Source organism: Eptatretus burgeri, chromosome 16 (assembly GCF_056783735.1).
Source record: "Eptatretus burgeri isolate ZD-2024b chromosome 16, Ebu_testis_v1, whole genome shotgun sequence".
Taxonomy (NCBI): domain Eukaryota; kingdom Metazoa; phylum Chordata; class Myxini; order Myxiniformes; family Myxinidae; genus Eptatretus; species Eptatretus burgeri.
The window spans coordinates 20,328,446-20,341,711 of NC_140976.1; the positions used below are offsets into that span (position 1 = coordinate 20,328,446).

At 44.7% G+C, this 13,266-nt stretch overlaps 1 long non-coding RNA gene across 1 annotated transcript in view; it reads left to right on the plus strand.

Annotated features, from left to right (window-relative positions):
* The window catches only part of LOC147010661 (uncharacterized), a 55,453-nt gene that overhangs the window by 19,846 nt on the left and 22,341 nt on the right, over positions 1–13,266 (plus strand). The window contains exon 2 of the long non-coding RNA XR_015052449.1: positions 8,358–8,472. This is a non-coding gene — a long non-coding RNA (uncharacterized LOC147010661). The remainder of the gene's footprint in view (positions 1–8,357; positions 8,473–13,266) is intronic.

Sequence of the window (13,266 nt, forward strand, 5' to 3'; positions counted from 1 at the left end):
ATGTGGACCCATAACTGTCTCTAACGACTAATATGGCAACGCCAAGAGTGTTTTTCTGAACGGTGAGCCTCGAAACAGCAGATCAGATCTGTCTCAGAAAGACGCCGACACTTGCTTGCATCATGTTGGATAACACTGTGGTCTAATATTTCAATTCAAACATTTTATTTTCATCTTCTTTGCAAATAGAACACTTCTAAAAGATTCCAGATGAATATGGCCTCCTTTCTCTCCTCTTAAAGAGCAAGCGCCCAAAACCTATTGAGGGAAAGAGGAAGCTGGGATGTACGTTTCATTACCCCGCACGTGCAAAGCGAAAAGTGGGGTTATCAATTGGTTCACTTTGCCTGTCTGTCTGTCTGTCTGTCCACAAAGGTCAGTTTATGATCGACGAACAACTTGATTTCAATTGAATGTTATATTTTGAACATCAATTGGAAAGCAAAGTTTAGCAGTACTTCGTCTCTGAATTTGTCCTGATCACACACATGCACTGTCTGCTTCAACAGATGGACACATGCGCAGAGAGGAGTGAGACAATGTTTTTTTTACCCTATCTGCCTGTCTGGCAGTCAAACAAATTTGTAAATCATTCCAAACAGGAAACTTCCTGTTTTTAAGGACGTTACAAAGGACACAAACAACAGGCACGAAAAGCTAATGTGACGTGTTAGATGGGGTGATGTGATAGACACTGGGTAAAACAGCGGGAAAACTCGAAATTAATTTATTTATACATCTTTTTTAACCTTTATTTAAATTGAATTATGTACTTGAACACTGTTTAACACAAATCACCTTCATAATGCTTCCAAGAACCATCTTACGTATCAATATATAGCATGTGATTTATAGGGTGTTGGTGTTGTAGGGTGTTGCGTGTGAGAGGGTGCAGTATGGGGGTGAAGAAGGGGCCGTCGATATGGCAATGTATGATCAATAAAGCCTCCATCTTCTAAACTGAGACTCAATGTCGTCTGATTACAGTCTATAAGGGTGATGTATGAGACTGCTTCAGTTGCACTAAACTTCCATTTTGTTTTTTTTTAATGATTTTTAAAATCATAATTTTATTTAAATTGAAATACTGTACTCTTTCAACCTGAACACTGCATGGGGTATCGTGTTCTATGAACTCGAGTTACCCTCACTAAAGGAGAGGGTATTGCATTTGGCTCCATTTGTTTGTTTGTCTGCTTATCTGTCTGTCTGTTTGTCCGCACATAACTTTTGTGTTTTTCTCCACAACCGCTTCTTGAATTCAGACGAATATTTTTTAGCGTTGGTGCGTCTACTCATGCAGAATGTTTTAACGATAATTATGACGTCATATGCCACTCGGTGTGGCAGCCATATTGGAAAAACGGGAAAAAATTGTACCTCTTTATCTCTGAAACTGCACCAAGGAAAAAAATTGAAACTTGGCACGTAGCAAGTACTCCTCATGGGGAATGAGTTTGATTTTTTTTTATGACAGAGGTTGCCCTCGTTATGACATCATAATTGCATATGTAGAATGCCACATCCAATCAGTATGAAAATTTTTGAGGGTCATCAAGGGATAAAATGGTCCACAGAAAAAATTTTTAATGACGTCATCCGTCATGTGATTCGCTGGCCATATTGTTTTTAAAAAACAAAACACCTTCAAAAATCTTCTTCTCTGAAGTGGCTGAACCGATCTGGGTGAAACTTTACACGTATGACCGCCTGTCCATGATGAACAAAAGGTTCACACAAATGATGTCATAGGTCACTTGGTTGGCAGCCATATTGGATTTACCTTATAAAAACCTATATAAAACCTATAAAAATACACCACTCAAAAGAAGTCCTGGCAAGGGTCTGCAATCTCTGATTGCTCTTTTTATTGTTTTAAATGTTTAAAGTAGACTTGGGGGAAAAAAAAAATTCCCGTGTGTGTCTATTTTGGCCTGAAATGTGCTCGAGTTTATAATCACGCTGAGCAAGTAACACGAATGACGTCACACTCGCAATTTGTAACACAATTGATTACTTTTTTTATTTCATTCGCCGCGGAAGCGACCGATTTGCATCAATTGGCATCCCCCACGATTCCAAAAGCTGTGGATTTATTTTTATTTCCCGATGAGCATGATATCTGTTTCAAAAACAGTTCCTCGATCCCCTTTTAAATAAGTAACTCTGACCCGCTTACTGGTCCGGCGAGCATTTTCAAATTAATTTCTAGCCGTGGGAACCGAGCTGCCAGCACAGTTAATGACCCGGAATTGCCTGCACCAGATTTCGCACTCTTGTCGAGAAGATAATATTCCCCATCGATAGTTACTTAACAGGACGTAATGTCAAATGATCTATATAACGTCGGAGCAAGAGCTGGAGGATTTTAACCTCGATGGTCCGAATGGTCCTGCGTCGTTACATGCCATCGTCTCATGGACAGGTGCAAGGTGCTGCAAGTTATTGGAAAGTTAAGGTGTTGAGCTCTCTGACTCCTTCCTATAAATCCTTGTCTGGGGTGTTTTAATGATATTTTTTTCTCCAGGTTTACGGTAAAGAAGATTCACCCTGAGACGAGGTGTCGAGCGGTTTGAAGCGACTTTCATCACAGAGGAATTGTGTGATCTTGGGTCGAGTCACGGTGCTAAGCCCCGAGGTCAAGAGAAGAGGATTTGTCCGTTTGTACTCATAGAAATGGAGAGCAAGCTTTAAAGGAAAGTTATCCTACTTGTGGTTAAAAAGGATGCACATTTTTGAGCTGTGTCGTACAGGTTCGATTCCTGACCCGACTTGGATTGGTGCTTCACAAGTAGGGCATTGCATGACAATGTCCGTCATCCCTTGTGTTGACGTTAAGCCGGATGGCCCGTCCGTGTACTCGCATTGTTTGGTGAAGGTTAAAGATCCCACAGTGCCTTTCACAAAGAGTAGGTGAGCTCTCGCCGGCATCATGAACAAATTAAACACTCATTCCAAAATCGGCTCCAGCCGAGCCAGCTGGTTCATCCCCACAATAAAGAAGTAGTAGTAGTAGTAGTAGTAGTAGTAGTAGTAGTGGTAGTTGTAGTAATCGTCGTAGCATCCGTAGTTGTAATTAATTAAAAAACATTTTCATCACAAGGATGGTATTAGATTGAGGTAAGACGTGGTACCAGTTAACACATCTAATTTTCCCTGGGATTAAGTTTTGACCAAACGAAGGAACAAGGCTTTCGTGTGCTTTGCTGCCGTAACTGGCTTTGTCCACCATTTATCAGAAAATCGATTCGACATTCTCCTCCTGATCTCGTGAAGTGGAAAATCTACTTCTCCGTCGTGCACGGTGAGCTGTAATCTCCGGCACTCATCGACTTGTTTACGGAGGTTATTTATTTATTTGTTTATTTATTTATTTGTTTTTTTGGTTCATTTATTTATTTGTTTTCCTCGTGTGTTCGATTCTTCCTTGCTATCCCTGCTTGGATGTATCTGGGACGTCCTGACGGGTCCCATCCAGTGTTTGAAAGGGTGATACCATTCTTGGTTACACAATTTCAATACATTTGGTGATTTTTTTCAGAACGAAACAAAGACAATTGGATATTGCAGCAGCAACACTGCATGTTCTCACCAAATCTGCATTTCGATGTGTACATCCGTGCCATGTGCGGTAATAAGATAAACAGAATCAGAACAATAGCCCATACGACACGCTGTTAACACCCGATAAGACAAAGGAAGCAGACAATACTTTGCTCTGGCAGAGTTACTAGTATATGGTTGAAGGGTGGCAGAGCTTGGACTAAGGGTGAGGGTGGGAGAGAGGGATGGATAGGGATGGATAGGGGTGGGAGTGAGAGGGGGATTTGAGGTGAGTCAACCGGAGGGGTGCAAATGTCACTGCATGTGTGAGCATGCATGCAGGCAGGCTTTCGCCAGGTAGATAACGTGGGTTTTAAATGCTTCTGCCCAGTTTTATATAGAACCCAGTGGTTAAAAATAAAATGTTGCTGTTTGGGTGAATTTATTGCCCTTCCCTTCCCCTCCCTTCGCGCCACCTTCCCTTCCCCTCCCCTCGCGCCACCTTCCCTTCCCCTCCCCTCGCGCCACCTTCCCTTCCCCTCATGCTCCCTTTCCTTTCCCTCCCCTCATTCCACCTTCCCTTCCCCTCGTGCTCCCTTCCCTTCCCCTGCCCTCATGCTGCCTTCCATTCCCTTCCCCTCACACCACATTCTCTTCTGCAAATGCTGCCTTACCTTCCCTTCCCCTCATGCTCCCTTTCCTTCCCCTCCCCTCACACCACCTTCCCTTCCCCTCCCCTCACGCCACCTTCCCTTCCCCTCATGCTCCCTTCCCTTCCCCTACCCTCATGCTCCCTTCCCCTCCCCTCACGCCACCTTCTCTTCCCCTGCCCTCATGCTGCCTTTCATTCCCTTCCCCTCACACCACATTCTCTTCTGCAAATGCTGCCTTACCTTACCTTGCCATCATGCTGCCTTCCCGCCACCTCTCCTCACGCTTACCCCCTCCCTTCTCCACCCCCATGAACATATCCCAGCGGTGTCCATGTGCTGTATTAACATACCACATTTCGTTCAATCCCATACTACGCCCCCTTTTCTCCACAGGTCCCACTACCAAACGCAAGTCGAGAACCCCTCCCCTCACACATAACTCCTCCCAAACCCACTCCCCTCCCCACTTTCCTCTCCTCTCTCCCCCATCCTCCTCACTCCTAACCCCATCCTGGAGTGTATAGTGACGTTTGGTAAGGCGTCTCTCTCCCCACGCACCCCTCCCCTTCCTCGCTCTTCCCCCTTTCCTCACCCTTCCTAACTCCCCCAACCCTGCTCCCTCCACCCTCTTGCTTCCCCTCCCCTTTCCCCTCTCCTCTTGCTCCCCTCTTCCTCCTCCTCCCCCCCCCCCCAATATGCCCGTGAGCAAAGTGACAGTTTGTATTTGGTCTGTATTTGGTCGTATAAAAATAAATCTCGATTAAACCATATATGGTCATCTCTGATGAACCATGCACCTATGACCAATCCCAAACACAAGTGTACCCTCAATGTGTTAACGACCACTAGAGTATCAGATTACCATTTTAAAAAATCAATTTTCAGTTTTGGCCACCAATGAATGACATCATTACCGACAAAATGTAACTTTTGAGGGTGTTTGAACAACTTTATAATCATTCCATTCAGGTGACGATGAAATGATGAAATGAATGTTTTGCCCTTTTGTTGAAATTCTCATCTGAAGCCTTGGCTCATGATACAGGAAACCCTGATGTCAGTTCAATTGCCCACCAGTGTCCTCTTAATCCATGTCAAAGTACATGGATGTGTATTAATATATTGGTCCTGCATCTGATTGTATGTACAAACTCCACTGTGTGCCTCGAATCACTACAAATTATGGAAATACAAACGTGTTACATCATAGTGTCACTTTCAGTATCCACATGAAAAGAGATGTCATTAAGGGATATTACAACGGCCATTCGGTAGAGCACATACCTCCGCCAGGCTGAACACCACGTTTTGTATCCCACTGATAGGTCGGATCTGGATTCGGACCTGAACCAAAATCGAATCGATTCGTCCTTGTCACACGCACGGCCCGTCCACCAAGTTTCATCCGAATCCATCCCTAACCTTTGGAGAGGAAAGGTCCCTTTTCTAAAAGTCAGCGTGGAACCTCGATGTGTTTGACAAGCTAACATGTTTAGACTTAGTAAAAGAGAACTGCGCTGAGAATTTGTACCCCGAGTCAGAAATTTAACCACAATGATGTCACCCTTCCATGGGACATGTACAACAAAGGCGTGTGATGCACCCCTTCCGAGCCTTTTGCACACGCTTGAAAACTACTGTAAATTGCTCTCCATAATTGCAGCACTACAGATGCCAGTAAACGCTGTTGATAGTCTTTTACAATTCATTTTTTTAAATTAAACGATGTTAAATTACCGTTCATATACTTATTGCTTGGGGAACATCTTCGAGTGACTACCAGTTGTTGCAAAATGTTTGGAAACGTATCGTGTCTTCTTATCTTATCTGTTCAATACCCAGACTAGCCTGCTGTTGGTTTAATAGTTAAGGTGGCTGGCTTAAGATATTTGGCTCTTGAGTTCAAGCCCTTGTTGAGCCACTGATAATAACACCAGGTGGGTTGATTCAGCCTGTCATCCTTCTGAGGTCAGGCAAATGAGTACCAGCCAACTGGTAACAAGGGCACTGCAACAGTAACACAGCTGTGCTTTCAGAAAAATGATCCAACTACAGCCATAGGCTCCATATGAAACAACAAGTCCTGAAATAATCTTCTTCCTTTATCGATGGGTACATCCTGTAAGTCAGGAGCATTAGGCACGAGTGTACATCAAGATGGAAAAAAATTAAAACAAGCTGAGTTTTTTTGAGGATGCATTATATAATCACAAACTAAAAGCCCTGGAGAATCACAATTGTGGAGATCTCAGAATTCAAGATGACCACTGCAGCAATGACAATAATAATAATAAAAAATGATCATTGCTCAGTTACTAGTTGTCATGCAAAGGTGTTTTTGGTGTCTCTGCCTATGTTTTGGTGGTCAGGTATTAAATGGAATGCATACCAAAGATTTGGGCAACAGAAATTGACGTAAATGAGCAACCCGAGTCACCATCTTTCGAATGAGCCAAGTCCCTAGATATAGCCTCCGGCTAACCAGTTTTACTCTTGGTGTTCAGGTGTCACAGGTGCCCATTACGGAGTGGGTTTACGCAGGTTGCTGTAAGGGGTGAGGATCATGAAAAAGTAGGATTGAGATTCTGCCATTCATCAATCAGGACCACAATAATCTCACAACGATCTACTCTGCACTTTGTCTTGCTCAGCAGTTAAGTGATAAGATATGGGTTTGGTACATGTCCCATCAAATTTGATCAACCACTGTCCATAAAAGCTTCAGAAATTGAGGGTGCATCCCCCGAGCTATTGAGTATATGTGTGAGACTTGGTGGGTTTCACCTGCTCATGTCTGAAATGGGTTATATTGGGTACATAATGGGGGGGGGGCAGTGTGCTGGAACCATTATGGTAAAGTGTGTACGCCTTCAATAGCAGGTTCTTGGCTCACACGGACATGGTCCACCATGCACCCCCTTCTGGTAAAACTACCTAAATGCAGGATCACTGCTCACCTCCACTTGTGTGTTCCTCTTTTTTCCCACCTGTGGAATCAACCCCCATATCCCCTTCAATCTCATTCTTCCATCCAGATCTTCAAGACAGCTGTTCACCACCATCTCAGATCATCCCCAATAACAAAACCATGATCTTTTCTCAGCTCGTTAACCCCACCCAAATCCCTCCTGCTTCCAATTTTCCAGTTTTTCCTCCTTAGAGTTTCCTTATCCATGAATGGTGTTTTGCATACTGTTTTTGTCTGTTATGTCCTGATCCGTTCAGTGTACTCGCTCTTCCTTGACTATGGAAACAAAAAAATTAAAAAGCTGCTGTCACCGATATGTTTAACAGGTCATGCATATACAGTATATGCTCGTGCTCTGCGTAATCACTTCCTCTCATCTGCAGCTTTAACAACCGTCCTGCTCGATACACCTGATTGTACTAATGGTCTCAATCTCGACAGGTTTCACCATCTTCACCAAACTCTCATGAAGTAAGAATTCCCCACAGCAAGTAAAGAAAATGAGGGATGCACAAATACTCGATCATTTGATCAATGAGGCTTCTACTAAAAGTAGGACAGGGAATCTGTGGATGTACTATCTGAGGTCAACCATCGGTCATGATCTCCTGATATTTTTGACAGCGACTTCAAAACGACAACAACGTGGAAAGATTTTCCGGCCAATAAAAAAAACAAGTTGATCGAGCAACTAACAGTTGAGTTTGAGAGTGCTGGTGTTTCGGTCAAGCAAGATGAGGCAGATGCTGAGCATTGTGTAATATCAACTGTAATTGATCTTGCAAATAGAGAGGGAAGGCCTGCTGTTCTGGTGGCTACAGACACAGACTTATTGGTGATGCTCACAGCACAGGTATCACCAGAGATGGACGTCTACATGTTGTTCCATACAAATCCAATACAGTACATATTTATAGCTCATATGAGTTTCAAGTAGCATTTGATACCTGCAAGTTCCTGATGTTTGTACATTCTTTCATTGGGTGTGATACTGTGTCAGCACCGTATAATAAGGGGAAGGAAAAGGCCCTTGACTTGTTCAATGCTGGAACTAACTTGGACTATCTTAATACTTTCACAAAATCTGATAGTACTTATGAACAAGTTGCTCAGGTGAGTGAAAAGATTTTTTTTGAAAATGTATGATGCGGTTAGATTCTGCACTCTGGATAAACATCATCATGTACTTGCAGGTGATGAGTGAAGCAACTCCATCCTCAACCTTCAAACTTGAATCGTTACCACCCACCAGTGCTGCAGCCAAGTTTCATGCATATCGGGTCTACCATACTGCACAACAGTGATTCGGTAAGAAGTTAACACCAACTCATTGTTGTTAGCAGGATACAGTTGCAGGTTTAGAGCCCATCCAAATAGATAAGGACGTTGGACCTGAGAAGGTGCAATAATTTATACTTAATCCTTTGTTCAAATACCCATTTCATGCATTGCATTCGATTCTCCACATCCAAAAAATAGGATACAGACACCAAAACCTCTTTCTATAAAACATAGTTCCATAATGATATTTTCATTTTTAGCTCGCCTGTTCGAAGAACAGAGAGCTATAGCGATACCCTGGGTGTGAGCGTGAAAATGTTAGAATTTTTGGTGCAAGTTATTTTTTCCTTTCTAATGTTTTTATCTACCACACTATTTTTTATACGCCCGATATATATATATATATATATATATATATATATATATATATATATATATATATATATATATATATGTATATGTATATGTATATGTATATGTATATGTATATGTATATGTATATGTATATGTGTGTGTATATGTATATGTATATGTATATGTATATGTATATGTATATATATATATATATATATATATATATATATATATATATATATATATGTATATGTATATGTATATGTATATGTATATATATTGTTGTGGTTACCAAATTCGCAAACCACCATTCAGGTCCCTTAGGTGAGGTATCTCGGTAAGTACATGTGTAGTTAGGCCCAAACCCGTTGTCTAGTGGGAATACATGTCATTTATGCGAGCTGCGACTCTTCAGGATAGCCGTTTTTCTTTTACTATCTTTATTTTGGACCAACCGCCATGATTACCACCACAACCACAACATCAACCACCAACCACAACGCCGCTTCACCACAACCGCCACGACCTTCACGTCACACCTCGCAACCGTAGCATCGCCACCGTTCTTGCCCCGCTGTGGGTACCGGTGTTGGACTCGTGCAGGGCGCGCGTCGAACAGCGTGTACAAAATCACGGATTTTGTGCTTCAAAAACGGATCAAAAACGACACACGCCCACTTTTTGCCGTCCAATCGGTGAGCGAGGGACGATTTGGCCCCGCCTCCAGGACGATCGATATATGCAAATTTGTGGATCAAAAAGCCTTCACGCCCACTTTTTCTCGGGCCAATGGGGAGCGAGGTGAAAGGTCAAAGGGAGGGGGTCAAAGGCGAAGCTACGGGGGGATAAAAGGACCGTGTTCGTCAGTCAGGAGAGTCGGTCGGAGAGTCAGGGAGTCGAGAGTCGGAGAGTCCAGAGGCGGAGAGTAGGAGAGTCGGAAGCAGAGGGTCAAGACTTCGCGGGCGGTGGAGCTGCTCGTCGTGTGCGTTGGAGTCGGAACGGAGGGGACGAGCTGTGGAAAGGCGGCGACACCAGACGAGGGGGTGCTCGCGTCGTGCAGGGAGCTGCACCCGAGGGAGGCCGACAGCGCGACCTGGCCGAGGTGGAGACGCACACCAGGGATAATAAAGATCCTCTATACCCCGAGCATCAGCAACCCCCTCCTGTTTCCCCCCGCGCTGAGATAGTGCGACCAAGGGGGCCCCTTTCCCACCCCCTACCAGAGACTGCCCGCGAGGCCCGCGGGGTTGGGGCGCCATCGCCGCTCCGCGTCTCATCACCAGACGGGTAGGCGCGACCCGGTCTCGGCCTCAGGCCCGCCTCATCCTTGAGGGTATTCTTTCCTTGGTTTTGGGTATGTGTTGTCGGCGCCGTCTGTGAAGTAGAATTGTATAAGTGTTGCCGTGTGCTCGGTAGTCGGTATTAGCTCTGCATTGTGTTTTCACTTTTACATTTGCTTGTTGTGTAAATTGCATTGTGTCTTTTCTGTGTGCTTTTGGTGGAATTGAATATGTGTGCTTCCCGTGTGCCGCGAATAAATGTGCTTTGTGTTGAACTGTTTCCCGCTTCGCTTCGTCATTTCTCCCATTGAATCCTCATCTTGCTTCACGTAAAGGGTTGGTAGTGGGCTGAATACGCCCGATAATTAATCGAACCGTCGAGGTCGACGATAACACCGCTCGGTTATTCTGATAGTACGGAACGGGTCGCTTAAGTGGCCCGTGTCCGAAGTCGACCTGCGGCGAGGTGCGATCGCCCGGTCTACCCTCCGCGTGGGTACTTAGGTAGGTCGAATTTGGCGAGCAACCCTATCCCACGCGGGGGCTGATTGGCTCGATCGCGGTGAGACCGAAAGGTCCACCCGTGACTGGTTCCCGGCGTTAGTCCGAGAGGGTCACGACTGGATTGTCCGTCCGGTGGGCGACGTGCCGCGATTCGAGTTACGTGGCCGTCAGCACGCCGGCGGGCGCGAATCCGCAACAATATATATATATATATATATATATATATATATATATATATATATATATATATATATATATCAGGGCGTATTATGTGTTGGCTGTCCGTCCGTCTGTCTGTCTGTCTGTCTGTCTGTCCGTCCGTCCGTCCGTCCGTTGATGAAAAAATCGTCGGTTCATCGTCGGTTGATGAAAAAAATCATGCTCCAAGAGCATTAATCCAATGCTCTTGGACCAACGAGGAAATACTGTACAAGTTCAGCACAGTGGGACCACCAAGCCTGTGCAGCATCTCTACTACTACTTACCCCCCATCTCTACTACTACTTACCCCCCATCTCTACTACTACTAATCCCCCATCTCTACTACTACTAATCCCCCATCTCTACTACTACTTAACCCCCATCTCTACTACTACTAATCCCCCAACTCTACTACTACTTACCCCCATCTCTACTACTACTTACCCCCATCTCTACTACTACTAATCCCCCATCTCTACTACTACTTATCCCCCATCTCTACTACTACTTACCCCCATCTCTACTACTACTAATCCCCCATCTCTACTACTACTACTAATCCCCCATCTCTACTACTACTAATCCCCCATCTCTACTACTACTAATCCCCCATCTCTACTACTACTTATCCCCCATCTCTACTACTACTTATCCCCCATCTCTACTACTACTTATCCCCCATTTCTACTACTACTAATCACCTATCCAACTCAATTTTAATACTATCCACTGCCTCTACTGTCACTACCTTTGGAGGGAGACCGACCATTCCATGCATTCTCTACCCTGAGTGGGCTGACAGGATGACCTCGAGATAGAGAGGTACCCACATTCGCCTGCAAGCTGTCGATAGCCTGGGTTCGAATCCCGACCCAACTATGAACTCATCCCGGTGTTTCTCAGGCAAAGTGATTCGTAAATGTGTGTGTGCCGTTCCTCGGATGGACGTTAAACTGAGCGTCGCATCTTCCGGCACGGAGTCGGTGGTTTCGTGAAGAGTAGGCGAGCTATCGCCGGCACCCTGAACAAGTTACACATTCCTGCCTGAAGCAGAAAAAGGGATTTTTAAAACAATTCACCTCTTTATAATAATCAATCTAAAAACTAGGTCTTCTTGAAAGAGGGTTCTTGCATCATGCAGCATGATGCCTCTGACGGGTGAAGACGTGAAGCTGGCCGTTCTGTCCTGCTTGTACTTGTCAATATGAAAGTGATCTTGCTAAATTCCAAGTTCCTTTACCGGGTTGAGAATTAGAGAATCCTGAACCCGTGAAGTATCCAATCAATCCTCGGCCTCCGAGAGTCCGAGGTCAGACGTGATCACTAATAAGATATATACTGTCGAAAAGGGTAAAGAGCCCGCGCTCTCGAAGCGAATCGCGGGGTTAAGCAATCGGTCGCGTACAGTACGTACAGTACGTGTCTGCATTTTGTTCAGGGCGTACATCGAAAACCGTTCAACGGAGGAAAGTGAAACTTTAGCACACGTTACATGACCATCTGATCGAGCGGATATTGAACGTACATGGAAAACCGTTTGAAATTAGAATCATTGTGCACGGCCGGTGTAAAAAGCGAAGAAGAACACGACCATTTGGCGTTTTAATGATCTCCCTCCCGATTTATATGAACAGCGATCGATTCTGGCGTCTTTATCAACCTCAATACTTACACCGAGGTACTTACTGACAGACTTTTCAACATTATAATTTTTTTTCCTAATTTACCTCAGAAGTGTCGAGAGACGTAATTACAAATTTGCCGCCAGACGAGTCGGCTCGCACCAAATCCTTCTCAAGACCGAGCGGGTTAAATACTCCATGAATACCATGTGGTTCTGCATGCTGTTTTTTTTTTGTATACCGAGTCGAGGCTCGTGGAGGAGATAGGCTGTTACTGTATGAACCGAGGTTTCAGGACGACGTTCGGCGATGATTCATGTCCACCTGCACGCGGAAACAGGTGCGCAACGTGTATTCAGTTACCAAGGGTTCTTGTGGAGCGCTCGCCAAGCGGCTTAAGCACTCAAGCAAGCACTCCAATCGAAACCGTTGATAAGGAACGGCTGGCTCGGCAAGCGCTAGTTAGCTGCTTGGTAACTTGAACACCGTGTTGGGCTCGTCGTGTTCAGGTGAAGCCGCTGATGAAGTTTGTTGTTGAATTATGCAACGTGACCATTTCATCCACGCAAGGCTTGTGCTGAGGTAAATTGTACGTGGGAATTACGAATGACATTTACAAACAAGCAGGTCGACTGTGCCGTCGTTGTACCGTCACCGTTTCTCAGGTGTGGGGCATGTGGGGCATGTGGTGCATGTTGTGGGGGGGAACGTTTTGTTGCGTCGAACTGAGGTGCATGCAGTATTAAATTACTGCCATAAGGCTCAGAAGAAACGGGGAGGTTCCGTTTCTTTGTTTTTAAGTGGTGGGAATTTAATCTTGTAATCTGGTACCGCTTGGAGTCTGTTACGAGAAATGGGAA